Below are 27879 nucleotides of genomic sequence, written 5' to 3' on the forward strand. Positions count from 1 at the left end.
TCTAAGAAGCAGAGAACACAATTAGGATTAAATGCAGGGACGGAGGAATTGGAAGTCAAGGAAAGAGTGCAAGTCAAGGATCAGAAACACCAAGGATCAGGAGATCATAAATCAAAACACACTTTTGTTAAATGGGATATTTGCTACTTTGCCACTTTTCCTGGGTACACATTCCTAAGGATGAAGGATATGAGCAAGGTTACAAGGCACTTGATGCTGTCCATTTTTTATGCTCAACGTCTAATTGTTGTGTGTAGGAAGGAACTGCAGATGCTGGTTTACATCAAAGATAGACACAAAAAGCTGGAGTAACACAACGGGACAGGAAGTATATCTGGAGAGAAATAATGGGTAATGTTTTGGGTCGAGACCCTTGCTCAGACTTGTTGTTATTGTTAATTAACAATAAATTGTCAATTGTTGTGAATGGAATGCATCTTGGAGTTACGATTATTAATCACATACCTTATTGTTTTCATCTTTGGCTTGATGTTAGTATCATAATTAATGCATGACCCATACTGATCTTTCTGTCCTGGGTCTCACCAATTGCCAGAGTGAGGCTACATGCATACTGGAGGAACAGCACCTCATATTCTGCTTAGGTAGCCTACACCCAATGGCATGAACACTGAATCCTCCAATTTTAAGCAATATCCTAAGTCTCAACCCGAAACATCACCCATTCCTTCTACTCCAGAGATGCTGCCGGTCCCGCTGAATTACGCCAGCTTTTTGTGTCTATATACCCCATCTCTACTTTCTGTACACGCATTACACCCACTATCCTACCCCTTGTCACCTCACGCTCCATCCCCTTCCACCTATAACCCTCTCTCTGGCTTCACATTTCACTCCTCTTATCCCTTAAACTGCCATTCTTTTGTCTACTATTCATTTCTAACCCTTGTCACTTACTCCACCCATCTGCCAAACAAGCCCCTCTCACCTGTACCTATCTATCACTTTCCAGGCGACTTCCCATCTCCACTTCACTTTTCCAACTTTCTCGCCCCCTACTACAATCATTTGGGAGAAGGGTCCTGACCAAAAACATCACCTATCCATTCTAAAGATAGACGCATAAAACTGGAGTAACTCAGTGGGTCAGACAGCATCTCTGGAGAAAATGTGACGTTTCGGGTCGAGAATCTTCTTCAGACATCCACAGAACCTATCCATTCCATCCACAGGTGTTGCTTGGCTCACTGTGTTAATGTGGAATTTGATCTTTGTTGGTTTGTTAATTGGGCACTGTAAATTGCTCCTTGTGTGAGTGGTAGAATCTGGAGGGAGTTGATGGAAATGTGGGAAGGATAAAATAAGATTAATGCAGGATTACTAATAATGGGTGTTTTCATTTTTTGTTTTACGGTAGAATCATTTCATTTCATTTTTTTTTTTTTTTTACAGTAGGTGGGGACTCAGTGAGCCCCAAACCTATTTCCATGCTGTATTACTGACTCCCTACACAATGCTACCCCCACACTTGTCTGTTCCATTTTAATAATCCTCAGCATTAAGCAAGCTATTAGTCACATACCTTATTCTTTTCTTCTTTAGCTCGTTGTCGGTACAGAAATGATTAAATGTTTCTGACACACCTTTGATAAGTTTTGCAAGTCAAATGTTCTGCAGAAGTGCAAAATGCTTCCACTTCTCTTTGCTGCTAAGCCAATGCATGTATTCCTGCACGTCCTGCTCCCAATCTTCTAGCAAACGTTATGCTTCAAGAAAAATCTGTTAAAGATTGTATACTTTAAACAAAAAGAACATTTTTGCTGACAACTCAAAAACAATGGTGACGGAAGGGAGGTGAAATTTACAGAACAAAATGTGACAGAAACAAGAATCGATTGAGCAAGACAGTGTGATTCAGTGGGTAGGATGACAAATGTGTGTCATACTAAGGGGAAGTAATGTTTCAACTGCATTAGATTGTGAGACAAAAGCAAATAAAACTGCCGGTGCTGGAAATCTATAATTAAAACAGAAAATGCTCAAAATACTCAGCAGAGCATGCAGTTTCTGTGGAGAGAGAAACAGTGTTAATGTTTCAGGTCAATGATCTGTCATCAAAATTGTGAATGGCCATAAAAAGTTTGTGGAAAACAAGTGACTGGCAACTTGGACATTGCTGAGGGTCAGAAGGGTGTCGGTGGATTGGGGGGGGGGGCCATTGTTTGTCAAGCTGGGTGGAAGGATGGATTGTTGGTTGGCAGGGTTGGGATGGGCATTTTCGAGGCTGTCGGAGATGGAAAAGTGGGGAAGGAAACTGGGTCAGGACTGGCCTCAGGGATGTTGTGAGATGTGTGGGCAACTGGGAGTCAGGGCCAGCAGAATCAATGCAGAGGGGTCTGGTCAGGCCTTGTGCAATCACAGTATCAGATAGGGGCTGAAGATCAGGGAGGTGGGTGATTTAGTGAAGTTTTAGGTCATCTTTTGTCTGTCAGCGAACATTTTGGAAATATTCACCAAATCAGGCATTATCCACAAAAACAAAACATAATTGAGAGAATGTTTCAGATCAATTATTTTCTTCACCATTGGAAAATTGACAAAGCAAGTATGTTTTAAGTTATAGAGCCGGAGAAGGCTATTGAACATGACAAGCTGCAGGAAACACAAGTAAGAATGGTGTAAATACTCCGCAGATCAGGAAACAACTGAGGACACAGCAAAACTGACTTAATACAACTGGTGATGACCTTACATGTTGGCTGCCACACAAACAGGAAAGGCTGGCTATCTGCAATTACTGCATTCAATATTGACTCCTGAGGGGTGCAGTGTCTAGGGAAGCGTATTGAACGGCATTCTTTGATCAATGTGAGTGGACATTAATTACATGGACCTGTGTAGGAAGGAACTGCAGATGCTGGTTTAAACCGAAGGTAGACACACGATGCCGGAGTGACTCAGTGGGACAGGCAGCATCTCTGGAGAGAAGGAATGGGTGACGTGCCTCCGCCTACGCCGCATCTTTTCCCAGGATGAGACATTCCATTCCAGGGCATCAGAAATGTCCTCGTTCTTCAGGGAACGGGGATTCCCCTCTGCCACCATAGATGAAGCTCACAACAGGGCCTCATCCATACCCCGTAACACTGCTCTCTCTCCCCATCCCCGCACTCGCAACAAGGGCAGAGTCCCTCTGGTCCTCACCTTTCACCCCACCAGCCAGCAAATACAACACATAATCCTCCGCCATTTCCGCCACCTCCAACGTGACCCCACCACTCGCCACATCTTCCTATCTCCCCCCATGTCTGCCTTCCACAAAGACCGCTCCCTCCGCAACTCCCTTGTCAATTCTTCCCTTCCCTCCCGCACCACCCCCTCCCCGGGTACTTTCCGTTGCAACCGCAAGAAATGCAACACCTGTCCCTTCACCTCTCCCCCTCGACTCCATTCAAGGACCCAAGCAATCGTTCCAGGTGCGACAAAGGTTCACCTGCATCTCCTCCAACCTCATCTACTGCATCCTCTGCTCTAGGTGTCAGCTGATTTACATCGGGGAGACTAAGCGTAGGTTGGGCGATCGTTTCGCCGAACACCTCCGCTCAGTCCACAATAACCAACCTGACCTCCCGGTGGCTCAGCACTTCAACTCCCCCTCCCATTCCCAATCCGACCTCTCTGTCCTGGGTCTCCTCCATTGCCAGAGTGAGCAACAGCGGAAATTGGAGGAACAGCACCTCATATTCCGCCTGGGGACCTTGCGTCCGGATGGCATTAACATTGAATTCTCCCAATTTTGCTAGCCCTTGCTGTCTCCTCCCCTTCCTTAACCCTTGAGCTGTCTCCTCCCACCCTCCTATCCGCCCGCCCTCGGGCTCCTCCTCCTCCCCTTTTCCTTCCTTCTTCCCCCCCCCACCCCCCATCAGTCTGAAGAAGGGTTTCGGCCCGAAACGTTGCCTATTTCCTTCGCTCCATAGATGCTGCTGCACCCGCTGAGTTTTTCCAGCAATTTTGTGTACCTCCGGATGACGTGACGTGACTGTTTTACACTTTAAAAAATTACTCTGGCATAGGAAATAACATAAAATTATTATCATTCAGAAAGTGTGTTTAAATACATATTGGACGTGATTAAAAAAAAATCAAAAAGAATAAAGTAAGAATAAAGAAACTTGTTCTTTTTGGATTGGTGTTTGGCGTTTTTATGCAAATACATGGTCTCTGTGCATCCCTATGTAATTGGATCCTTGACTTTGTCATCTGTTCGAATTGGCAGAAATACTTCTTCCTCATTAACAATCAGTATGGGAGCACATCAAGGCTGCGTGCTCAGTCCCCTGCTCTACTCACTCTATACTCATGACTGTGTAGCCGGACTCCAGTTTCAAGTTCGCCGACGACACCACCGTTGTTGGACGAATTACAGGCGCTGATGAGTCAGAGTATAGATGTGAGTTTGACCGATTGACCAAATGGTGCCAGCACAACAACCTGGCTCTCAAAACCAATGAACTGGTTGTGGACTTTGGAAGAGGAAGGATGAGGACCCACAAACCTGTTTATATCAACGGGACGACGGTGGAGAGAATCAAAAACTTCAAATTCCTGGAAGTGCACATTTCCGAAGATTCTTCCTGGACCCTGCACACTGATGCAATTATAAATAAAGCACATCAACACCTCTACTTCCTGAGAAGATTACGGAGATTCGGTATGTCAGTGAGGATTCTCTTGAACTTCTACAGGTGTACAGTAGAGAACATATTGACTGGTTGCATCATGACCTGGTTCAGCAACTTGAATGCCCAGGAGTGAAAAAGATTGCAAAAGGTTGTGAACACTGCCCACTCCATCACCGGCTCTGACCTCCCCTCCATCGAAGGGATTTATCCGAGTCGTTGCCTCAAAAAGGCAGCCAGCATCATCAGAGACCCACACAATCCTGTCCACACACTCATTTCACCCCTGCCATCGTGAAGAAGGTACAAGAGATTGAAAACTATAACAGCCCTACAGCCATTATTATTATTATTATTATTGCACTACTATTGTGTGTTTTTTGTGTGTACTGTACGAATGTCAGCGTGTGTGCGTGTGTGTATACAGTATGTGTGTACGCAGTACCGTATATATGTGTTCTTGTGAGTTTGCTTTATAGACACTGAACTTTATTTTCTCTCTCATTTATTATATTGTTTACAGTGTACCATGTTTACATATTCTGTTGTGCTGCAGCAAGGAAGAATTTCATCGTTCTATCTGGGACATATGACAATAAAACACTCTTGACTTGACTCAGAGAAGAGAAGGGGCCGTTGACATAAGTGATAGGAAAACAAGTTCTTTAATGCTGACAAGGACTTAAAAGCGTTGTTGAGTTGCCAGACTTTACTTTGATGTCAACATGGACAATAAGACTGTCCAAGCCAAAAGCTGGGACCCTTTTGTCAGTTTAAGTGGGGTGATGACATAAACAATGTGCTATAAGTCAGGAGAGCTGTAAGAATGAAGTAAGTGAGGCACAGCAACATTTCTCTAAATATTTTGACAAGTTTGTTTTGATTTCTCCGGAAACAGGCAGGGAAAATCATGCCGTCAATTTAAGAACGTCAAGATATAAGGAAGAATTAAGAGAGACTCTTCATCCAAATGTATTTGTATTTTCATCCAAAGATATCCAGAATAATAACTTGCCATTAGTGTATAGAGCTGGAGAGGGAGGTTGGGAATTCTGCTCCGGACCATTTTCCACTGGTCCCAGGATTTATTTGGGTGTCCGGCTCAGATCGGGCTCAGTTTCACCAGATGCCGGTGTTTCTTGCCCGGTCTAAAAGAATAAGAATAACCTTTTGGTTAATGTGATTTTTAGGCTGGAGGTGGAACTGCTGCTTCCCAGTATCAGAGACCCGGGTCAGATCCTGACCTTGAGTGCTGTCCATTTGGAGTTTGCACCTTCTCCCTGTGACCACATGGGTTTCCACCGGGTGCTCTGGATTCCCCCCACATCCCCAATAATTGCAAGTCTGTAGGTTAATTGTAAATTCTCACTAATGTGCAGGGCGTGGATGAAAAAGTGGGATAACGGAGAACTAGTGTGAACGGGTGATCAATAGCCAGCGCAGACTCGGTGGGCCGAAAGGCCTGATTCCCGGCTGTACCTCTAAACTAAACGAAATGGAAGGGCTGCTGGTGACTCCACAACCCTTGTCAGCATGGGGAGTTAGCACCTTCAGAAGAGGAGAAAATAAAATTGATCAAATAAATTGGCCGTTGGGTTAAGCCCTTATCATCAAATATGTGCAAAATTATTATTTTAGAATTTCATTTGAAAAGCATTGATGACGTTCAGTGTTTACTGGGAGACATTTTTAAAGCAGCTTCCTCTAAGTGCACCATTGTTTGTTGTCGTGCAGACTGACGGCTGTCAAAATGATACATGTCTTTCAACAATTCTGTACAGAAGTCATCCAGCTTGACCTGAGCTGCAAATTACTTTCACGGATATAACCTGGTTTTACTCTTGAAAGTGTCCATTTAATTGGAGAATGAATTAAATCTATTCATCCACTACTGAATGTAATATGGAAAGGAAAACATATGAAGGGAAAGATGATGCGAAAAGAACAACTGAACTATCTAGCTTGCCCTATCTAGTTGTAACGCCATTTGCGTCTTATTACAGAGACTCCACCAACACAGAAACATGCGACCCTTTGGGAGTAGTGGAATTCCAGACAATATGGATGTGAAATAGAGGGAAGACTTTGGAAACCTCTCCAAGCAATCCAACTAACTCTGCAGGTCACTATAGCTTTATACCTAGAGTAGGAACTGGTTGTAGTGCAGTTCAGGCAACATTATTTCCACACCACACCTGGTTTCAGGAAATGTATTTTCAAGATGCTTTTTTTTTTTTCCATAATCACATCTAGATTGTAACCTGTGTTTAAGAAGGAACTGCAGATGCTGGAGCACTTCAACTCCCCCTCCCACTCCGTCTCTGACCTCTCTGTCCTGGGTCTCCTCCATGGCCACAGCGAGCAGCATCGGAAATTGGAGGAACAGCACCTCATATTCCGTTTGGGGAGTCTGCATCCTGGGGGCATGAACATCGAATTCTCCCAATTTTGTTAGTCCTTGCTGTCTCCTCCCCTTCCTCAGTCCCCCTGCTGTCTCCTCCCACCCTCCAGCCTTCGGGCTCCTCCTCCCTTTTCCTTTCTTGTCCCCACCCACCCCCGCCCCCGATCAGTCTGAAGAAGGGTTTCGGCCCGAAACGTTGCCTATTTCCTTCGCTCATGTGTACCTCTAGATTGTAACCTGTTTGCTAATCTCCCTATCTAGACATAAAATGCCAGAGTAACTCAGCGGGACAGGCAGCATCTCAGGAGAGAACGAATGGGTGATGTTTCGGATCGAGACCCTTCTTCAGACTGATCTCACTGCTAATCGCACTGCTTATGTGAAGATTTCCAAGTGGCATATCTGCTGCTACAGCTAGTTCCCTCATCCTCATACCGGCACAATAGCGCAGCGGTAGATTTCCTGCTTTACAGCACCAGAGACCTGGGTACGATTGTGACCACAGATGCTATTTGTACGTTCTCCCTGTGACTGCATGGGTTTTCTCCAGGTGCTCCAGTTTCCTCCCACATCCCAAAGATGCGCAGGTTTGTAGAATAATTGACTTCCTGTAAAACAAATTGCCCCTAGTGGGTAGGATAGAATTAGTGTTCAGATGATTGTTGATTGGCATGGAGTTGGTGGACTGAAGGGCCTGTTTCCACTGTATTAATTAATTAATCTAAATTATTGACAGAATAGTCAAATAGTTAAACATGGTTGGCAGGAGACGATAACTGGGCCTGTTTATGCCGTGAAATTAAGTTTATTCAGTCACATTCAAATAGGCAAAGAGCATCAAAGGTTTATTTCAGCTGTGGCATACTGTTACTGGCGGATGCCAAAGGCTGTAAAAATGATCTGTTTATATAAAATGGACGTTTGATCAGAAGCCAGTCATTGTACACATGCTGAAGCTTGTGTGATGGCATAAATTTAGTACTGGCACTTTTCTCAATGTCATGGTGGCTCAATGGGATGTACGCAGATCTCAGGCCCGCTCCTGGGATCTGAGCACAAGATATGATGCCAATGCTCTGGTGTTCTGGGGCAGTACAGCACTGTCCAAAGGGCCATCTATGTCAGACGAATGTACAAGATCTCATAGCACTGTTCAAAAGGAAGTTGGAGTATCCCCCAAGTCCTAGCCCACAATCAACATGACAAAACAAACAGATCTAGTCATTATTACATTGTGTGAGCTTGCTGAGCACATATTGGCTGCATTCCCATTCCCTAACATTCCCACCAGTTTCAACACTATTCCACCATCGGTCACACCTTCCTCAGCCCACCCATTTCTGCCTTCCGCATAGACCACGCTCTCCATGGCTGCTTGGTTTGCTCATCCCTCCTCACCCACCCCTTGACCTCCTTATAACCCGGCATTCTCCCCTGCAACTGAGGCAGTAACAACTGTCCATAACCTCCCTCTGCCTCCATTGATTGACCTACACGGACCTTGCAAGTGTAACATGGGTTTGCATGCATCTCAGTACATGCCTCAGTAATTGCATTTAGCGCTCTTGACGTGGCCCCTTCTAAATCGGTGAAACCAAGTGTCGACCAAGTGACTGCTTCACTGAACAATTGTCCTCTGGTCGCCAGAGCCAGCTGAAGCTCCGTGTTAATTCCCCTTCCCATTTCCAAGCCAACCTGTTTATCCTCAGCCTCCCACACTTCCAGTGTGAGGCCACACATTAACTAGATGAACAGCATCACATATTCCACTTGGATAGCTTATAACTGGCAGGACATTAAATTCTTAAATTCCTCTCCCCTCCACCACCTCCATTCATCACTCACCTCTCTCTCCACTGGGCCCCCCATTTTTCTTCCCACCTCCCAGTTTCCTTCTACCCACCATCCATCTCTCCGGTTCTACATTTCATTCCCTAAATTCCTTTTGTATCAGATCCCATCATTTCCACCCTTTTGTCTTCTCTACTCATCACCTCCAGCCCTTGTTACTATCTCCATCCTGCCTCCCTCACCCGACTCATCTCCCTGTCAACCCTTCCTGCCCTGGATCCACCTATCACTTGTCAACTCTTGCTTCACCTTTATCCCTCATCTCCTTCTTCCAGCTATCTACAGTAACCTGATCTCCAAACACCAGTCTGAAGAAGGATGCCGATAAAAACCTTATCTGTCCATTTGCGTTCACAAATGCTGCCTGACCCACTGAGTTCCTCCAGCACTTTGGGTTTTTTTTGCACCAGTTAGCTGCTGTTGTTTCCTGTATCACAGCACTGACTACACTTCACAAGTAATCCATTGTCTAGGAAACACTTACAGAAAGCCTGATTAGTGCACTATGAATGTAAATAATTTTAAAATGATTTGACAGATCCATCTAGAGATTGTGAAATGTACACACACTGACAGGCAGAACATTTCACTGTCCGAGACTCACCAAACATGGACTGCTTTAACCCAGCAGAAGCAGGATGTGGGCAGAGATAAAATTATTAAAAATCAGCAAGGGGAGTTGAAACGGAAAATTTGTGTGGAAAAGTAGGTGAAAAAGAGACACAATAATAAGCTCTTCTAAACCATCTCAAAACACAACAAACTGCTTGACTGAGGCAACTATATAACAATCTGTTTATTTCAAAAAAAGACATACAAGTGTCAGGGGTCAATGTTCTGCATGTCTTCAAGAAAATAATAGGTCTCCTTATAAGAATTGAAATATTAATGACCAAAATACAACAGCAACTGCAAAGGCTGTTAGCGATCCACTTCTCAACTTGCTAAGGGCAGAACAGTGTTAACCAAACTCTCTGAGATGCGAAGAAGTGTCTTGACCCGAAATGTCACTTCTTCCATTTCTCCACAGATGATGCCTGACCTGCTGAGTTAGTCCAGCATTTCATGTCTATCTAGAGACCCACCTCTCAACTTGCCAAGGACAGAACAGGTTAATCAGACTCTCTGAGATATCACCCACATCCTTTTCTCCACAGATGTTGAGTTAGTCTAGCATTTTGTGTCTATCTCTGAGATGAGAGTCTGATTAACTTGATGAAGCAGTGGTACAAGACTCTATTCCTCAGACTAGGGCTGACATTTCCAATCAGTGAGGATTGGTTGATTTACCAATGAAACATTGCAGGAGTCCTCACTTGCGTGGATCTGCCCGAGCTTCTGTGACATTAAAAGGAATTCTGTGAGCAGTTTCCTTTCCCAGCTTGATGCCTGTGTACGAGATCGCGGTGACCTGATTGAACGTAACAGAATAACAGCCACAATAAATCCAGAAACAACAATGTCAGCATGGATGTTTTCTTGGGGCTTTGACATATTTTACATAATTTCCCGCCTGCACAGGATGGTAAGTATCCTGACCAGTGTTGCTGCTGCCAGGGCTTTGGAAGGAGTTGGACATGACTGAGTTGTAATGGGTTGCCTATTTTTCTCTAAACTTCAGCTGGGCAGAAGTGCATTATTTTATGAAGATTGGCCACTTAATATCATGAGGTTGGGACAGAGCAATATTACACAGATTATAGTTTAGTTTTAATGATGCTGAACCTGTTTGAAATAGACATTCCATTCATTTCTCAGTCAGCTGGTAAGATTTAGGGAGAAAATGAAAGAGCAGAGGGGTGGCATGACGACGCACCACTTTTTGTACCAGGATTCTCCGCAATTCCGCAGAATTTGTCAAGGCACAAAAGTCCCAACTTCCTGAGAGATGCTCCCCATGTTTCCCTACCTATTGTCCAATTTGAACTAGTCCTGGAGTCTTGTTGTGGAGCACTGACATTTTGTCATTTTCCGGCATTTGGGTGGGGAATCTGCCTACTGAAGCTGTGCCAGGTTAGAACATCTGCAGGAATAGTTACTCCAATCATGTCACTGGAGAAGAATTGCTCTGTGGGAGATTTGGAAACTTTGCAACTTTTTTATTTCATTCATAGAACAACATAGAGTGGGCTCTTTCTTGAATCATTAGTGCCGGCTCTGATATGTTCTGTACCTTTTCATACCTCTAGTTTCCCTCTCCCCTGACTTGCAGAGTGAAGAAGAGTCTCAACCCAAAATGTCACCTATTCCCCTTCTCTAGAGATACTGCCTGACCACTTAGTTACTCCAGCTTTTTGTGTTTATTGTCGGTGTAAATCAGTATCTGCACTTCCTTCCTACACAAAACAATGCTCTTTGGCCATCATGTCCAGGCTGCCTACTGTACCTATCCAACTAATGTCATTTGCCAATATTGGCTCCATATCCCCCAAGTCTTTAGACACAGGGAACTGCAGATACTGGTTTACAAAAAAAGAAACAAAGTACTGGAGTAACACATCAGGTCAGGCAGCATCTTTGGAGACCATGGATAGGCGACATTTTGGATCGGAACCCCTTCTTCAGATTCCATGGCAATTCAAGCATTTGTCTAGGTGCTTCTCAGTGGATGATCTTGGGACAGATAAACTTAATGTTTTAAGTCCAGGACCCTTCATCAGAACAGAGAAAGAGAGAAACGAGTAGCAGAGAAGAAGGGATATCAAAGATAGTTGAACAAAGGGTATTTCACTGATTGAATTAAATTATATGGTAGTTAAGCAGTTAAGGAGCAGTTGAAATCAGATTAGTCTGTTGCAAAGACTAATTGGATTTAAACTGCTAATGTTGTATAATTTGTGTAATGTTGTATGGCCTGGTCTGCAAGGAGATGCCTAGCAGGCTAGAGTACACAATTGAAATAGAACAAAGAATAATGGTTAAGGGAGGGGGGGGGGTGGGGGCAAATGGCCAGTTCTGATACAACATTAAGAAGAAGCGAGCCGTCTAAAGCTGGAGAATACAATATTGACCCTTGCAGGCTGCAAAGCGACCAATCAGAATATGAGGTGTTCTTCTTTGAGCTTTTTTGAGCTTGCTTTGGGTCCCAATGAAGCAGTGCAGACAGAAAGGTCAGAGGGGGAATGGGACATTGAATTGAAGTGGCAGGCAACCAGAAGGCGAGTGTCACTCTAACAACTGAGCACTGGTGCTTGGCAAAGTGGTTGCCCAATCTGTTTTGTTTCTCCAGTGTAGAGGAGGCCCCATCATGAGAGCACTGAATGCAGTGCAGTAATTTTGAAGAAGAGCAAGTGAATTTTTGATTCACTGGAGTGACTGTTTGGGTCAGCCGTAGAGTAGTTGCCTTACAGGGTCAGACACCCGGCTTGGATCCTGATTGCGGGTATTGGCTGTACGTAGTTCGTGCGTTCTCCCTGTGACCACATATGTTTTCGCTGGGTGCTCCTCCCATACTCCAAAGACATATAGGTTTGTAGTTTTAGTTTAGATTAGAGATACAGCGTGGAAGCAAGCCCTTCGGCCCACCGAGTCCTCACTGACCAGCGATCCCCGCACATTAACGTTATCCTACAACACACTAGGAACAATTTACACTTACACCAAGCCAATTAACCTCAAACCTGTACAGCTTTGGAGTGTGTGAGAAAACTGAAGATCTCTGAGAAAACCCACGCGGTCATGGGGAGAATGTACAAACTCCGTACTGACTGCACCCGTAGTCAGGAAGAAACCTGGGTCTCCAGTGCTACAAGTGCTGTGAAGCAGCTACTCTATCGCTGCGCCACCGTGCTGCCCCGGGCAGGCTAATTGCCTTTGGTAAAAATTGTAAATTGTCCCTAGTGTGCAGGATAGCGCTAATGTATGGGGATTGCTGGTCGGCACGGACTCGCTGGGCCAAAGGGCCTGTTTCCCTGCTGTGACTCTAAATTAAATTTCAATTGTTTTTGTTTCATTTAGTATAGGCGATTGTATGGATTGGTATTTGAATGTCAGCATAATCAGCCTGTTACTGTTTTGTATTACTATTGTTGAAAATCAGAAAGTGTGCAATCAAACAACTTTTGGTATGTGGGGCAAAAAAAAACTGCAGGTGCCAGAATCTTGAGCAAAAAACAAAATGCTGAAGGGAATCAGATAAATTGTGGAGGGAATTGTGGATGGCATTTCCGGTCGGGACACTTCTTCAGTGAACCTGGATATTGAGAATTGGCAGACTGCCCTCACATTGTGTCAGTTGTAGCTCAGGGATAATACTCTTCCTTCCTAGTTATAATGCTGTGGGTTCAAATGCCATCCAAAAGATCTGAGCACACAGAGTCAGCTGACACTTCGTTGGACTACTACCAGTATATTGCCAGAGCCACTTTAAAAAAAGACTTCAAGCACCTCCCAGGACATGAGGAGAAATTTATTTAATCAGAGGATGGTAAATCTGTGGAATTCTTTGCCACAAAATTCTGAGGAGGCAAAGTCAGTGGATATTTTTAAGGCAGAGATAGATTCTTGAATGTTAAATTCCCTCAAGTGAATCACCCATTCCATACAGTACCATACAGGACAGCACTCTCCCGCTCCATCCAGCCACACCCCTGCTCTCTGGTCATAATTTTCAGGACCTACCAAGCCTTACAGTCCAAGTAATGGACATAGGACACAGTCCAAAGAAGGCCTCAGAATGCTGTGGAGGCCAAGTCAGTGGATATTTTTAAGGAAGAGATAGATAGATTCTTGATTAGTACAGGTGTCGGAGGTTATGGGGAGAAGGCAGAAAAATGGGGTTAGGAGGGAGAGATAGATCAGCCATGATTGAATGGCAGAGTAGACAATGGGCCGAATGGCCTAATTCTACTATCACATGACTTTATGAATGATCCCATGGCAAGAACGTGAAAAAATGTTTGGATTCTCAAGGGCGTCAGTCACACAGCATGGAAACAGGCCCTTCGGCCCAACTTGCCTACACTGACAAACATGCCCCATCTACCCTGGTCCCACCTGCCCACGTTCAGCCCATATCCCTCCAAACCTATCCTATCCATGAACCTGTCCAAATGTCTTAAATGTTGAAACAATGTCACCTGTCCATGTTCTCTAGAGATGCAGCCCAACCCACTGAGTACTTCCAGCACTTTGTGGACACTATTTTTCTCTGAACTTATAAAACAGATGATCTCTCTGCTAGTATTGGAACTGCAGACGTCTGCACTTACACCAAGATGGAGACGTCTGCAATAATGCTGGGACTCAGCTGTTAATATGAACACCCACCGAGACTCAGACGACTCATTGTGAGCAGGTGAACTACATCTGTACATATCACACATGTGTTGATGCCTCCCAGCAAGCTGCAGCAGCAGATGCCTGCTGGCATGCCGTGTAGAAACGAAGGGAGCCTGTGGGTGGAGTCCGCGGAACCTGGGTTGACAGAGTCAGGTGAGCTAGCAGAAATGCCAAGGCCGGAGCCTCGCGGATTGGACTTCCTCCTGGCGATCCATCTACTCTCCATGGCGGCTTCATTCTAAAAATGTCTGGCGACCATAATGAGGCTGCGACTAGTTCCCAGAATGCGGGATCTCCATGAAGGCGACTCCCCAGCAACCACCCGCAACCATGTGGCAACCATGTGGCAACTGCGTAGTCTCCTGCAGTCACCTAAAAAGTCGTCTAAGTGGGACAGGCCCATTAGTGGGACAGGCCCATAAGTCTTGTCAATTAGGTTATTTATTAGGTTAATAAAATTAAAACAATCCTAGATGGTTTCCTTCAAGAAGGCTGGGAACACGAACAATTGTATTTCATGCCTCTGTACTATTTAGTTTAGCTTAGTTTAGTATTGTCATGTGTGCAGAGGTACAGTGAAAAACTTGGAGACAAAATAAATCTTACCAGTTTCCCATTCTTGATTCTTGCAAGTGCGGGAAACTATATATGACCAAATGTTTCAACCTTTGTCTGTAAACTCTCCCAACTCTCCGCTCATCTGCTATTGGTGCTTATCCATCGCTTCGTTACCTCCGAACTTGGCGCTTTACATAAAAAACAAATCCCGTTTACCCAGCTGTGTCTGTGCATCTCACAGGCAGGTCACACAGAGGGTTTATTTGGAGACATTTTTTGTTTCAAGTTCCTGTTGCAGACAGTACAGTATTAAGTTGCTCGCCTGACATATGGCTCCCCTCACAGCTGGAAGAGGTTTGCATCAACCACTCCGAGCAGCCTGACGTGAGCTGCTGGGTTTCAACTGGTCAATCAATGTTAACTCAGTCACCATTTTAAAATTGTTTAAAACCTTAAGTTAGACACAAAAAGCTGGAGTAACTCAGCGGGTCAGACAGCATCTCTGGACAAAAGGAATAGGTGATGTTTTGGGCCGAGACTCTTCTTCAGACTAATTCTGAATTAGACCATGTGTGAATTCCTTATCGTTCATTACTAGAACAAACTACTCAAACCCTGTTGGAAAATTATGGTTTCCTGAAAATGTTTAATGCCGATTCCATAATTGATGTGCATTGGCTTTTAGAATATGATGTGAGGCAGTTTCACAGAATATTAAATAATTTTTTTCCTCAAAAAATAAACTTTATTCAGAATAGAAAATAAATACAAAACAAAAACTGGGCAAAAATGTTTAGTACAATCACAGTGTCTATACACTTAATAGCAGTGGCGGTCTGGGCCTAAAAATATTGGTTGCCAGGAGACAAAGGGGGCCCACTTCATCAGGGGCCCACTTGCCATTGGGCAAGCTGACACCCTGGCCAGTCCGCAACTGCTTAATAGTGTTATACTCAGTAGTGTCTGCACCTATCTTTAAACAAAACATCTTGTCACTGAGCATCAGAAATGTCCCTCCTCTCTGCCCCAAATAATGAGACATCAAAATGTAAAAGTGTCAAGAAGCTCAGGCAACATGGAGGAGGCAGAAACACTGTATATTGACTGGGATCTTATCACAAACGCAGACACAGATCACAGATCACAAGACTTAACAGTATGTCAGACAGTCTGGGCAAGCTAATTACTGTATGTGCTCTGCAAAAATTCCATTGCTAATTTGCAGAGGCCTGTAATTACTGCTTACTAAAATATACATTTGGAACAAAACATGGCTCCTGGTTATAGAACTCTTGCAGTTTCCTGTTCAGCTGCGCCTGTGGTTCAGGAAGAGTTACTGTCCACTTCCTGGAGATTTCTTTGTTCGGACTTGTATGTAAAGAGATCAATAAGAACGTTTTCCCAATCTTATCACCTTCTCTTGTTAAGAGTAAGAGGCAATAGTTTTATTCCACCCCAAAATCTACAGCACTCTTCTCAGTTGATCAATCAGTCCATGTGAGTTTTAAACTTGGTGTTGTGAGGGAATCGGGATGATGGATTGAGGTGGAAAGGAATAGCGCCCATACAAATACCCAGCCTGGTCCCTCCCTGAGGTCAACACCTCTTTCCCAGCTCACCACTAGTCCAGAGCAAAAACCCCAGTCAATCTTTATTTCTTTTTTCCAGTGCCCAATAAAGTGAAATCCATTGTTGTTCTTCTTCCTACCTTTTAGGAGCAGCAGCTGAAACTACTGAGTTTAGCACAGGGTGGAAGTTTGGATCTAGCACTTTCCCCTTTAATATTTCTACTTTCGCTTCCTTTACTGAAACTATGACACTGCGCTGTATTATTGGACATGGGGAACCCATGGTGCCTCGGTTCTGCATGTGCCAATAACTGGTTTGATTGCCCTGGGGGAAAGCAGTGCCAGATTCTCTGTGTGCAATATCGTCATAGATGCAGTGAGGCACAGCATATATATATCAAAGGGGCAGTGGTTTATTTGCATAGCAGCATATTTAACACATGCTGAGTCTTCAACCTTCTACTCTTAGGCTGCGTTCCATACAGCATCATCATTACCAAGCAATCATAATACATGTCTCCAGTACAATAGAATTCCGGTATATCCAGAGAACATAGTACAATACAACACAGGAACACGCCTTTTGGCCCACAATGTCCGTACTGATCATGATGCCAAGATAAACTAATCTCCTCTGCCTGCACATGATCAATGTCCCTTTATTTCCTGCAAATCCATGTGTTTATCTAAATGCTCCTGAAACACCACGATCATATCTGCCTCCGCCACCACCCCAGGCACCCGTCACTTTCTGTGTAAAAAAACCTGCCCGCACAGCTGCTTTAAATCTTGCCTATCTCACCTTGAAGATACAAGATACAAGATCTTGTGGCCAAGTGTGTAAGAATATACAAGGAATTTGATTTGCCATACAGTCATACCAAAAAGCAGCAAGACACACAACTATATAAAAATTAACATAAACATCCACCACAGTGCACTGTGATGGAAAGCAATAAAGTCTTATCTTCTTCTCTCCTTTTCTCCCGCGGACGGGGCAGTCAAAGCATCTGCAGTCGGGGCGATCGAAACTCCCACAGCCGGCGATCAAAGCTCCCGTGTTGGGGCGGACGATGCTTCTGCGGCTGGAACTCCCAAAGTCGGTCCCTAACCAAGGCACTGCGAGTTCCACGATGTTAAGTCCACAGGGTCCCGTGGTTGGAGCTCCCAAAGTCGATCCCCAGCAAGAGGCCGCCAACACGATGTTAGGCCACAGTAAGGATGGAGATATGATTTGGAAATAATCGCAGCTCCGTCAAGGAAAGAGATAAAAAAAGTTTCCCCACCCCCCACATACTACAAAACTGAAGACACACTAAAACATCCATTTAACAACAAACTAAAAACAACGAAAGAAGAAAAGGACAAGACAGACTGTTGGCGATGCTGCCGTCGTGTGGCACCATCCTATGCTCTCTAGTCTTTGCATTTCCACACTGGAAAAATGGTTCTGACTGTCCACCCTATTTATGCCTCTGATAATTTCATATACTTTTATATTTGAGATCAAGAAGGCTGGAAACTGTGCATGGCTCGATTGTAATCATATACTGTCTTTCCGCTGACTGACTAGCATGCAACAAAAGCTTTTCACTGTATCTCGGTACACATGCCAATAAACTAAACTAACTAACTAACTAAACGTAGATACATGGTGACTCCAGCCATATACATACACCACTATGCTCCCACTTTTTTTTAAGGTAAAGTATTTTTGTCTATGCCATGTTTGTACTTCCAACAGTAAAGTGCAAATAACTTTTCAATGCACACATTCAATGTACACATATAATTAACCAAGGATAGACACAAAAAGCCGGAGTAACTTAACATTGGCTTTCTTCTTTAAGTGTATAGCAACTATGAACTGGTCTAGTATTTGGTTTTCAGAAAGATGATTAGCCTGAAGTATTGCCTTTGTTTCTGTTTCTACATATACTGCCTAGCCTGCTGTGTGTTTCTAACACCACTGTTGATTTTCAATCTTCCTGATCTCAACAAAATGTGCTGAGCTGTCATGTGCTAAGATGTCATGGGAGATGTCTTGTTTGCCTAAGGCGGCCGCACGTACCACACAGACAGCACACGAGGACAGGATCGAACCTGGATTTCTGGCGCCGTGAGGCAGCAGCTCTACCAGCTGCACCACTGTATCATCCACTGGTTAATCTTTCCTTTCATTGCTGCTGCAGGTTAGCATTGGTTGTGGTTTTGCAGCTCACTCTTTATGATAATTATTTATGTTAACGATTTAGATGTGAATGTACGTGCCATGGTCAGTATGTTTGCTGATAGATTTACATCCTGGCAAACATTATAGGTTACAGAGTCAGGCTACCTTTTCACATTCTTCTACGTGGCTGCTTACTAAGGTAATTTAACCAGATCTCAAGCCTTTGCCGTTGAAATAATGGGGAACTGAATCTGTTAAAGGAGACAGAATGTGCTGGCATTTCAACATGCTGTACCCAATGAAATGCTGCATTGTAAACTTGCACTGGCAATTGTTCGTTGAGTTTTCAACCACCTACCTGTTTGAATCACACCAAGCTATTCTCATATATCTCCCAGAATTTGGATACAGAGCAGGGTATTATTTCAGTTGAATAGACAGCCAACAACACTTAAGAAGTTCAACACCATTGAGAACAAAGAAACTACTGATATTTTCTTATTCATATTTCCAGATGTGAGCACCACTGGTATTTATTGCCTATCACATTGCACTTGAGAAGATGGTGGTGAGCTTTGTCCTTGAACTGTTGAAGCTCTTTTGGAGCATTGGCATCCCCTCTACCATCCCTCCCTCCTCATTAATCCCTCCCTCTTCCATCAATATATCTCTGCTTCTACCGTAGTATTTCCCAAACATGCAATGATGCCACACGAAACTTGCACTCAAAGTAACACATCACCCTGACTTGGAAATGTATTATTCCTTCATCAGCATTTGACCTAAGCCTGGAGGAAAGTAAAACAGTCATGGAGTGAACGTGCACACTCCACACAGTAAGCACAAAATGTCGAGGTCAATCCTACATTGATTGAATTTTAAGGCAGCGGACCTACCTTTTGCGCCATTGGACCTTATGAGACATCCTGTAATGGCTCAAGAAGGCTAGTCTACACCAAATTGGGTTGGCAAGTAAATACTCATCTACCACCAATACTTATATCATAAGATAAACACAAAATACTGGAGTAACTAAGCGGGACACTTAGCATCTCTGGATAGAAGGAATGGGTGACGTTTCGGATTGAGACCCTTCTTCAGACTGTGAGAAGACTGACTCTAAGTCTGAAGAAGGGCCTCAACATCACAGTCTGAAGACGGGTCTCGACCTCTCAGTCTGAAGAAGGGTCTCGACCCAAAATGTCACCCATTGCTTCTATCTACAGATGCTGCCAGTCCCATTGAGTTACTCTAGCATTTTGTGTCTATCCTCGGGATAAACCAGTCTCTGCAGTTCCTTACAACACATATCATTACATTACAGGTTCAATGTGTGTAAATAGTGGCTGTGGAAGAAGGGTTTCTGCCCGAAATGTTGCTTATTTCCTTCGCTCCATAGGTGCTGCTGCACCCGCTGAGTTTCTCCAGCATTTTTGTGCACCAATGTGTGTAAATATTGGGTAAAAAAAACCTCATAGTTCAGCAGCTGCTCACATGTGCTTCTCCGTTAACAACACTGCTTTAGTTTTGGAGGAAGACACAAAGTGCTGGAGTAACTCAGCAAGTCAGGCAATATCGCTGGAAAACATGGATGGGGTGGGTGACGCTTCGGGTTGGAACTATTCTTCAGATTGGATGTCCAGAGGAGTGAGATCGGAGTGATTAGAGGGAGTAGAGAAGTCACTACCGTTGATATCATGTCAGCAGTTGGAAATAAAAAGGCCACAAGGAGGAAGTGTTGGAAATGGGTTAGCGTTGGGAGGCGAGGACTCTTTGCCAGAGAAAATGGACAGGATGTGGAGGCAATGGAAGTGCTCAGCATCATGATAGGCTCAGAACTCATTGAGGTGTGGGCATAGGAGTACATAAGTAATGCTAATGCTGAGGACTGATCATTCTGCATTAGAAAGGAGGAGTTTCGGTGGGGATGGTGAAAACCGGGCAGTGGCCAAGCTCTGAGGAAGGAAAGGGGGAGGTACTGTGGAGGGAGGAGAGGGATTTGAAGAGGTGCTTGGATGAATTTGGAACAATAGAATCATAACATGTCATAGAGGAACATCTCCCAATTAGGATTAGAGCAAGCCTAAATTGAATCCCAAAATTGAATGAAAGATAATATTTTGGAACACCTTATCCAAGCACACCCAGAAATAGATGGGGAATCAGAAGACCATTAAAGTTAAATAAAATGGTAAATGAAAAATCTGAAAATTGTGGTTACTGCAAATCTGTAAACAAAACAAAACTTCTGTAAATACTCAGTAGGTCAGACTGCATCTGTTGAAAGAGAAAAATACCTAATGTTTTGGGCCAAGAACCTTTCATTAGACTTTAGACTTTAATTTAGAGATTTAGAAATACAGCATGGAAAGAGGCCCTTCGGCCCACCACGTCCACACCGACCTCACCCTACACTAGCACTATCCTACACACAAGGGACAATTTACAAATTCACTGATGCCAATTAATCTACATACCTGTATGTCTGGGGAATGGGAATAAACAGAAGCACCAGGCGAAAATTCATGCGGTCATAGGGAGAATGTACAAACTCCGTACAGACAGCACCCGTAATCAGGATCGAACCTGGGTCTCTGACGCTGTAAGGCAGCAACTCTACCGCTGTGCCACTGTGCTGCTCCATGGGAACTGGGAAAAATAAAAACACGTTAGTAGAAAGCTGCTATAAAAGTGGAGAAGGCAAAATGGATAGAGTGGTGCCAGGTTGCTTGGGGAAGAGGCTGTAAATGAGATTCAATAGTCAGTAGGTAAATGGGGACAAGTAGGCATTGTTCATGTAAATTACAAAATGAGGGTAGTTAGAGAGTGAGAAGGGACACATTGATGTACGAGTTTTGGTGAGCAGGTTTGAGGATATGCTCAGCAGAGTAAGCCATGCAGTAAGAAAAACGGAGCCAAAAGGGAAACTGTATTGCAAAGACAGCAAGTAGAATGCATTTATAGCAAAGGGTGCAGTTTTATGTAGATAGTCCTAAAGAAGAATGTACATACCTTTAAAAGGATGCAGTGTAAATTATTAAAATAAAAATAAGGAAGCAATTTGACTTTCCAATTGCTAGCTCTACATGTATGTATGCATGTGTTGCATACATGTTCATTCAGAACATTCTGCACAGTAACAATTATTAATTTCTCTTCATTTATGAATATTCTACCAAACAAATCAAATACATTTTCACAATTTGTATTTTTCCTTCATTTTATTCTGTATGCCTTTGCAGACTCAGTCATCCACACAGCTCGGTCTCCCACCTAAACTTTGCATCAGGTTACACTCCGTCCTTTCATCCGTCATTGATGTGGATCATAAAATATTGAAGCCAAGGTTGGTTTATAAGAATAGCTTGAGCAGAAAGTGCCTGTTTCCTATGGAGCTTTTTAAGAATTGAAACTTAAGATTCTGGAAAGAATGAATAGGTGAGACATTCAAAGACAATTGTCTCCATTGGGGGGGGGGTCTAGAATTAGAGAATAGTTTCAGTAAAAGAGACTGCCATTTATGACTGAGATGATGAGTCAAGGGGCAAGAGAGTTTAATTGTCATATGTACTGGCAACAGAACAATGAGATTCTAACTTGGTGCTGCCTTACATGCCCCATTAATGCAAAACACACAAATAAATATGCATTATCATTAATACAATGAAATAAAAATCTATTACTATTTTTAAACTAGGTAACCATACTATAATAGTGCAAAGCTGAAATTCGTAGTGCAACTAAAACAAAGTTCATAGTTGATCATAGTTGTGAGGTAGTGGTTAGCGTTGTGCAGAGTTTAAGGACCTGGTTGCTGGGAAGAAGCTGTTCTTGCACCTAGAGGTCACAGTTTTCAGGCTCCTCCACCTTCTTCCCGATGGTAGCGGCAAGGTGAGAGCATGGGTGTAGGTCTTTGATGGCATTAGCTGCCTTTTTGAGGCAGTGCTTCCTGTAGTTCCCTTTGACCTGGAGAATGGTCTGGGCAATGACCACCACTTTCTGCAGCTCCCTTTGTGCTTGGGCATTCGAGTTGCTGAACCAGGCCATGATACAACAAGTCAGTATGCTCTTGACCATGCACCTGTACAGTTGGATGAAGTAGTGACATACTGTATCTCCTCTATCTTCTCAGGAAGTAAATGCATTGACGAGCTTCCTTTATGATTGCATCCAAATGCTGGGCCCAGGGGCGAACTTCAGAAATATGTATGGCCAGGAACTTGAAGCTGTTCACTCTTTCTACTGCCATCCCATCGATGAATACAGGTTCAAGGATCCCTGCCTTTCCTTTCCTGGAGTCATTAATCAGCTCCTTGGTCTTGCTAATGTTGGAAACAAGATTATTTTTCTCACACCATTCAATCAGGATGTCCATCTTCCTGAGTACTCTGTCTCATCATTACTCATAATTCGCCAACAACAGCAGGTGTTGTTGTCGAATATAAAGATGGTATTAGAGCTGTGCCTGGCCACACAGTAATGTGTTTAGAAAGAGCAGGGACTAGGCACACGGCCTTGATGTGTTGTTTATTATCAAGGAGGAGGTGTTGTTGCCAATTCGTACTGATGGTGATCAGTCGATAACAAAGTCAGGGATCCACTTACATAGGGATGAGTAGAGACCCAGTTCTCCAGGTTTTGAGGGGATGGTTGTATTGAACACCACATTGTAGTTGACTGTAAGAACACATACTGTTTGTTAGAGGTGTCCTTATGGTCCAAATGGTCCAGTGCAATGTGAAAATCCAGCAAGATCACATCCGCAGTTGATCGTTTGTGATGATAGGTGGATTGTACTGGGTCCAGATTCATGTTAAGATAGTTATAATTGTAAATCTTTATTGTCATTTCCTGAGTATTCGCATACTCAGAGGAAACAAAAAAAACGTTTCTCAACCAGTGTCCGTTCAGTTTTCGTTACAAAATAAATAGCAATTAAAATTAAAATACAGTCATGAACAATTTAACCCTCTAATAACATTCAATAACATTCAACAGCCGTTCCGACAGGCAGCGGCACAACAGTGGCTCTGCTGCAGTGTGGGGGGTGGCGCGATAAATTGGCAGGGGGGAAAGTATTTAACAGTCATAGCCTGTGGGAAGAAGCTGAGGAGCATCCTGCTGGTTTTGCAGCTGATGCTCCTGTACCTCTTCCCAGATGGGAGGATGGAGAAAACGGCATGTGATGGGTGGTAAGGGTCTTTGATGATGGAGATCTGTTGATGCATCTCTTCTTGTATATTCCAGCAGGAAGGGTAGTGGAGCACCAATAATCCTGCTTGCGGTCCTCACTATCCTGTCCAGTTGGTGCCGTTCGTACGCCTTGCAGCTTCCGAACCAGGAAGTGATGCCTTAGGTTAATGTGCTCTCGATTGTCCCCCTATAAAAAGTTTGTAGGTGTGTAGTGGGGAGACCTGCTTTCCGTAGTCTTCGGAGGGGGTGAAGTCGGAGCTGGGCTCTTTGACCAGAGCTGTTTAGGCCGTGGACGTCAGGTCATCAGACAGGTGTAGTCCCCAAGAACTTATGCTGCTGACCCTTTCCACATCAATGTGCAGAGATGCATGGTGATGTTTCCCCGCCCTCCTGAAGTCAACCACCATATCCTTAGTTTTTCCCACGTTAAGAATGAGGTTGTGGGATTTGCACCAACCTGTGAGCAGCTCCACCTCCATCCTGTACGCCGATTCATCGTTGTCACTGATGAGACCCACTACTGTTGTGTCATCAGCGAACTTGCTGATGAAGTTTTTTATTGAGTCTGGCAGTACAGTCGTGTGTCAGCAGACTAAACAGAAGGGGGCTTAGGACACAGCCTTGGGGTGAGCCAGTGCTCACGGCTATGGTTTTTGATGTCCTACTGCCCACCCTGACTGTCTGCTGCCGCTGCGACAGGAAGTTCAGGACCCAGCTACATGTGCCAGCATCAACCCCCAACAGCTCCAACTTCTCCACCAGCTGCTGCGGGATGATTGTGTTGAAAGCGGAGCTGAAGTCTATGAAGAGGATCCTGGCATAGGTGTTTTTCCGATCGAGATGTGACAACACGAGGTTCAGTGTTGTTGAGACTGCGTCCTCTGTGGATCGGTTGGCTCTGTAGGCGAACTGCAGTGGGTCTAGGTCGGCAGGTAGACTGTTTTTGATGTGCTGCATAACTAGTCGCTCAAAGCACTTCATTACAATGGGTGTAAGGGCCACTGGTCGAAAGTCGTTATGGCAGTTCATATGCGTTATGGCCAATCCCTCAAAGCATCTAATCACCAAGGATGGTAATGCTCTGAGGCATGACACCTTGCGTTTCTTAGGCACAAGTCTTATGGATGGCCTTTTAAATAAATTACTTCACTCACAGGATTGCAAATCTGGAGCTTTCCATGTCAAAGTCCCAAAGAATTATAAATATTCAGTCACTAAGAATGTTCATGACTTAAAATATGAGATCATTGGGCATTGTGAAGATTAAGACGTATGGAGATTGATCAGAAAGGCAAACTTCGTACTGGGTTATCTTGTTCTAATTGAACAGAGGAGTTTCTTTTTTAGGCTGTTTAGCCGGCTCTTACTCCAGTTTGCTATGTTTTTATGTTCTTTTTAAAAATGGCTTTATTAAAATTATATCCCAGCAGTAATCAAACCTTTCAGCAGAGAAGAGGGAGAAATCAATAAATTAGCAACAATAAAAATGTAGGCATTTATACAGCTAAGTCTGGTTATTCCATTTTTTCAGTATCCAATAAACATATTATATGCAGCAACTATTGATGGAATATATACTTTACTTCAATTTAATGGTTTATGATATCAATAAAGTGCTTTATTGTGTGATTTTACTGCACTTTCAGAAATTGATAGTAATCCTCCTGTGGAATAAGACTGATGAGTGTTTTTTATAAGCTGAGCAGTTAAAGGTGAGCCAAATAGATTGGGAAGCTTAAAATCTGGCAACATTTAGGGAACACCATTATCCGACAGCTCTCTGTGATTATTTGAGATTTTAGTTATTGTCAGTTGTGTTTCTGATATGTGAAAAAAAAATCAGTAGAAGACATTACTTTAGGACAAGGGACATCAGTAAGTCTCAATGTAAACTAGTCTAATTTAGTCACCTTATCCCTATCATACTACTCCTGAAGACTTTGTTGGAGACCTCAAATCTCAATCTCTTATCTCATTGCCACCTCGACCCTCAATGGCAATCCTCAGCGATAATCTTGGAAACAATATTAGGTTGCCTATTTTTTTGTCAACCTTTGGTCATAGAAACATAGAAACATAGAAATTAGGTGCAGGAGTAGGCCATTCGGCCCTTCGAGCCTGCACCGCCATTCAATATGATCATGGCTGATCATCCAACTCAGTATCCCATACCTGCCTTCTCTCCATACCCTCTGATCCCCTTAGCCACAAGGGCCACATCTAACTCCCTCTTAAATATAGCCAATGAACTGGCCTCGACTACCCTCTGCGGCAGAGAGTTCCAGAGACTCACCACTCTCTGTGTGAAAAAAGTTCTTCTCATCTCGGTTTTAAAGGATTTCCCCCTTATCCTTAAGCTGTGACCCCTTGTCCTGGACTTCCCCAACATCGGGAGCAATCTTCCTGCATCTAGCCTGTCCAACCCCTTAAGAATGATTCTTTGTTCCTGAACCACAGCCTGTGACTAATCTGATGACACTGAACCAGGTCTGGTTAACTACTGGGCAGCACATTTTTGTTGTTGAAATGGTTGTGGGCACTCTGCAGCATAGCATATTTTGTACACAAAATGAAATAGAGATGAAGGAAATTTCAAGACCAGACATATTTTATCACTTGGCACAGCAAACATGGTCATGTGCATATTTGTTATGTCTATCAATATATGTGTACTTGGAGTTAGCCCTGACAACACTAATAGTGTCGTAGAGTCATACAGCAATGAAACAGGCCCTTCAGCCCTACTTGCCCACATTGACCGACATGTCCCATCTACACTGGTCCCAGCTGCCTGCCTAATTTGGGTGTCCGAATGTAAAATTCAATTGGGGAATTCAGTTGGCAAGAGATAAACAATTTTCATTTCTGGAGGAGACTTCCAAAGTTCTTTGCTAGTTAAGTCACTGCGCTGAAACATGGGAGGCATTCATAAATACACAGCCTTCATCTAGAAAAAAAAAGAAAGAAAATCGCATCCTAACAAAAGGTCAGGCTGGTAATGTAATTCCTCATGTAAAAAGTGACAAATTGAGAACCACGCACAAGAAACCTTTGGAATAGTGCAAGAGGCATCTAGGGGCAGCAAAGGAGCAAGTAAGGCAGCTTTCTTGATGCAAGAACACAAATGATTTGATGGGCTTTTCTCAGCCAGATTTATCTCATGATCTTATGAATTGACTTTATCGTCAAATTGTGATCCGCCACGAAGTGCAGCAGTTCCACATCCATCATTACTTGTTAGTTGTTTTTTGGCAAACTGCTGAGCCTCCTTGTGTAGCCACATTGTGCGATTCTCTAAATGATACTTGAAATGAGAAAAAGGTCTTTCAGATACGTAGCTGCCTGCCACATTCCACAATATAATACCATAGTTGTTATACTGACATTACATCACCTCCCACCTATCAGGAGAGTATAAATGAGGAAGAATACAGTACACAGTACAGCACTGGGAAATTGTATCCACATTTTGGAAAATGCTCAAAAACCAATTCAGAATCTTCCAACCTGAAACTATCCACTAAAAAGGAGGATTTTTTTTGAAAATCCCACAAATTAAATATTTACATATTTAAATAGTTTATATGAATCACTAACAGCACCTGTGGCCTGTTGAGTAAATAACGATCCAGATGTACCATTAATAGAAGTTAGATCAGTTGTCCTGGTATTCAACAAGCATTTATCTCATGCATTTAATTCAGAAAAATATCCCCAATCGATACAAAAATGAAGGGAAGTGAATGCTCAGCTGAAAGAGAGATTATGAGGAGTGACCAGCATTTCTCCATGAGATACAGTTTGAGGAATTACTTTCTGAATAGGGGCATATGGAGGTATCTCCACAGGGTAAAAGTGTTGAAGTCACGGGCAATGTAATGGGAGGGAAATGTATGAGTGGAACTGAGTTTGGAGTAGAGGGATGGGTTGCAAGCTTGGTGAGAGAGATCTCATCTTATATACTTATAATAATACAGTAAAAAGGCCATTCGGGCAATCAGATCCATGCTGGCACTCAAGAGAGAAATAATTAAATGCAGATGGAAATTTTTTAATTCAGGTAGCAAATAAAAAGGCACTGACTTGAAACATGATTCTAAAATGTGAGGAATGCTGCCCTCTATTCATGGTCCCCAGATTTCTACCCATTAAACTCACATTAGGAGCAGACGAGGGCATTCGATCCAATTTGTTATCCCAGTTACAAAGACAGAT

The sequence above is a fragment of the Leucoraja erinacea genome, chromosome 26 (assembly GCF_028641065.1).
Source record: "Leucoraja erinacea ecotype New England chromosome 26, Leri_hhj_1, whole genome shotgun sequence".
NCBI classification, from domain to species: domain Eukaryota; kingdom Metazoa; phylum Chordata; class Chondrichthyes; order Rajiformes; family Rajidae; genus Leucoraja; species Leucoraja erinaceus.